The following is a 4,346-nucleotide window of genomic DNA, read 5'->3' as shown; positions in this document are numbered from 1 at the left end:
GGCCGATTGAATTTTTTTTTAGGATTTGGGAGCTCACGAGGGAACTGATACGCGACCTGGTATTTAAAGACATTTACCGACGATTAAATTGTCGCTAAATATTTAAAATTCGTCAAAATTCAAAAACATTTAACAACGATTAAATCGTCGCTAAATGTTCAAAATTCGTCGCTAAATCATTTCGTTGTAATTAAATGTGAGGGATTTTTCCCTCTTTAAAATTCGTCAAAATTCAAAAACATTTAGCGACGATATTATCGTCGCTAATTATTTTCCCGGGAACTTAGCGACGACAAAAAAGAATTAGCGACGATAAATTCGTCGCTAATTATCTTTGCCGCCAAACTTTAATATTTTTGGCACCAAAAAATTAGCGACGATAAAATCGTCGCTAAAAGGGTGATTAGCGACGATTTATTAGCGACGATTAAGTCGTCGCTAAATGTGGTATTTCTTGTAGTGACATTATTTGGATGGACCATATAACTATCATCAGCTTAATAAATAACGTAGCAAAGGAAATAATAGCCATATACAATTCGTACGGAATTTGTACCTAATTTGATACTTAAAAGATGTGCATTGATATTCAAGTTAGGTTAGATGAATTGAATATGGAAACTTCGTTGCCATGTTGAAGATGGAATTTGCTTACGTGAAGTCTCACAACATGCATTTGTTTATTTTGGGATAAGGGAGCTTGAATTTAATAGCCAATTTGAAATATAAAATTGTTAAAATAGTTAGCGTTAAGTTTATTTTGTACAATAATTAATAAATCATATAAATCAACTTTAAGAGATAATAATACCCTTCATTTAAAACGAAGGGTTACCAAATATAAATTAGTTAACAAAAATAAATAAATTAATGAAAAATATTACAATAAATAACTGTTTCATTAATAGATTAAAAAATATTTAAAGATATTACGAGATCTTCACCGCCGATCTTGCCAAGTCAACTTGAACGATTTTCCGCCGATCTTCACCGTTGATCTGTCTCGAACCACCAATTCTCCGACCGGAGACAGAAAGTCGCCAATTCTCCTACAAATAAAAACCGAAATTAATACGAATAAACCATACTAACACAAATTAACTTGAACGATTTTCCGCCGATCTTCACCGTTGATCTGTCTCGAACCACCAATTCTCCGACCGGAGACAAAAAGTCGCCAATTCTCCTACAAATAAAAACCGAAATTAATACGAATAAACCATACTAACACAAATTAACAGATTCCAATGACATTTCAACACTAATTCACAAATCAACACAAATTAACACAAACCACCACTAATTTTCAAATTAATAGAAATCAACACAAGTCAACAGATTTAACAACAAAACAATACAAATCAACACGTATCAACACAAATTAATAGATTCCAAAGACATTCAACACTAATTTAAAATCAACACGAATAAACAGAAATAAACTGAATTAACATGAATTAATTCCAAATTAACCTAAATTAATTACGAAATAAACAAAAATAAACTGAATTAACACAAACCAATTCCGAATTAACCTGAATTAATTACGAAATAAACATAAATAAATCGAATTAACACGAATTAACATAGATTAACACGGCTGAGAACCGACCTAACATCGCGAATTCCAGATCGAGGTGGAGGTATGGTCACGTCGTCGTGCAGATCTGGGCCTGGCGTTTCCATGGGTTGACACTCGCCTGATGGGATCTAGGCCCGAGATCTAGTACGGCGAGAGTGTCGTGACTCGGAACCCAGCATCGACAAAATGTCTTAGAATATGAATTAGAATATGAAACTGAGAAGTTGGTCAACGAAAAGGATTTTTCTCTGGAATTTTCTTCATTTCTTGATGGGAAGGAAGCTGTGGTCAAAGCAGTTGACTTACTTTTTGGGAAATACATGGACTAGGCAGATTTGGTTGATGACAAAAGAGAGAAAATCTTTACGGAAGCTCAACTTGGGGATGTGCTCAAATCCATCAGAATGTGTTACTCTAATCCTTTGGACGATATTCTCCAATGTCAACATGGCTCTGTTTTGTTGTTTATAATAACTAGGGTTTGTTTTCTTCTAAAGAAGAGAATGGAAGACTAATTAGCGGAAGCATTGTTATATGGGTTTTTGGTTTGTCTCTATTCTTGACAAACTAATTATGATATGAATTAGAATGATACCAACAGATTTACAAAATTAATGAGAGAGAGAGAGAGAGAGAGAGAGAGAGAGAGAGAGAGAGAGAGAGAGAGAATAAATATGGAGTTATTTAGTTACATATATTGTTGATATTAATCCCTGAAAATCATGCAACATATGTTGACTTATTCATCTGATTCTTTCTTCAAATAAAACAAGATTGCATTAGGGGTATTTTCGACATAAAAATATTGGCTGAAACGTCACTTTAGCGAAATTGGTTATTTATCAAAATAAATGTAAACGTTGTCTAATATGCAATCTCAACGTTTGAATTTTGTTAGTCCGTCTAATTATTCATACTTAAAAAGGGAAAATAACACACACCCACACACACACACACACACACACACACACATATATATATATATATATATATATATATATATATATATATATTTAAGTGAAATGTCGAGTTTATTCTTTGATTTTAAAAAATATCGAGTTCATACCTTGAAATGGATAACAGTGTCACAAATCTTCCTTTTATTGATATTAACTCTTATATTAGAAAAATCGAATAAAATACAAACCAGTACCCTAACTATCAAATTCCCAGTTTTGGAATAAAAATAGTCTTAAATTAAAATTAAATAATAAAATTCATATCCCTCAAGAGATGATTTCATTCCATGTTCAAATTGCAACTCTAAATCCTGGATTCTCTGTTCGAATATGTGATTTTGATGACTATCAACTGTAGATTTTTACTCATTTGCCTCTTTCCGTGTTCTTTCACGACTAAGAGAGTGTTGTTTAATTTTTAGTTTTTATATAAATTGCATAATGGTACAAATGAATAAAGATAATTAGTGTTTACATATAAATATTATAGTCAATGTAAATGAAAAGTCAATAAAAATTAAAAAAAAAAGATTCGTGATACTGTTGTCTATTTCAGTGTATAATTTCATTATTTTAATTAAACAAAATGTATGAACTCGACATTTTTGAGAATCAAAAGTTAAATTCGACATTTCACAAAAATACAAGATGTATATGTGTCATTTTCCGACTTAAAAAATATAGTAAAGAGATGTAGAGTAAACTATAGCTTAGATATAATATATATATATATATATATATATATATATATATATATATACATATTTAAATGTTCTTATATGTGATCATATACACTCGACAAAATAAATAAGTAATAAATTCCCTCATGAAGTAAATGTTCTTATAAATTGCTATATGCGATCATAAAGCTCAACTATAGTCTTAAGTAATTTCGAATAGCTATTTTGTATAATTTTTTCATGTCTAAACTACCTCCACTTCAATCATTAATTTAACTATTTTTAGGAAACGGGTTTAACTATAAATCCAAATAGAGCGTTTCTGTTGAGTCATTGACCAACAAGATTAAATTGAAAAAAAAGCTTCATCATAACACCGAATTTCAGATTGGCTTTCCAATGAAGAGACTTTTTCGTATGTTTCTTCGAAATAATTCGTGATGTAGCGTTTGAGAAAACTCATCACTCAATAAACTAGCAATTTATTTTTTTTCTCCTTTTAATGCCTATATAAAATTAACCAACCGTACGATAAACAACCTGTAAAACTTGTTGAATTATAAAGAACCGTAGAACCCATGTTGTCTACGATTTGGGATATAATATTTATTTAGGTACTATAGAGATAGAGAAGCGAGAGTTGAACTGTTAAAGGATGCCAGCTTGGGAGTCATTTAATTTCAATCATTTCAGAGCTATAGTTCACACACACATTAATATGCTATATTCCTATATATATATATATATATATATATATATATATATATATATATATATATAATTCTCTAGCTAAACAAAGAAAATAAAATAATATTGAAGTTGAAGACATGATATGTCTCAAACATATAATTTCTTCCAAACCGCGTGGAGATTTGTGTGCGTATTTATAATCCTGAAATTACGTTTCATATATGTATATATATTATGTTTTCATATATATATATATATATATATATATATATATATATATATATATAGCAATATACCCAACGCGTTGCTGCGGAATAATCAATATATTTTAGTCTAAATGAAAATATATATAGACATGTCCAAAAATATTTAGATTTTTTTAAAAAAAATTTAAGTTTTTTTGGAGACATTTTTATCTTTATGATAAAAAAAAAG

At 29.7% G+C, this 4,346-nt stretch overlaps 1 long non-coding RNA gene across 1 annotated transcript; it reads right to left on the bottom strand.

Moving 5' to 3' along the window:
- Positions 1-802: 802 nt before the first annotated feature.
- On the bottom strand, positions 803-1,684 carry LOC149383069 (uncharacterized). Its single transcript, XR_016301614.1, has 3 exons — positions 1,613-1,684; positions 1,129-1,186; positions 803-1,049 (listed from the first exon to the last, which is right to left on the bottom strand). It is a non-coding gene; the product is annotated as an uncharacterized LOC149383069 (long non-coding RNA).
- Positions 1,685-4,346: the final 2,662 nt, after the last annotated feature.

This window comes from Urtica dioica, chromosome 10, assembly GCF_054948205.1.
Source record: "Urtica dioica subsp. dioica isolate 48M chromosome 10, U.dioica_male_clone48M_v1_H2, whole genome shotgun sequence".
In the NCBI taxonomy this organism is placed as follows: Eukaryota; Viridiplantae; Streptophyta; class Magnoliopsida; order Rosales; family Urticaceae; genus Urtica; species Urtica dioica.
This window is presented reverse-complemented; position numbering and strand designations above follow the sequence as displayed.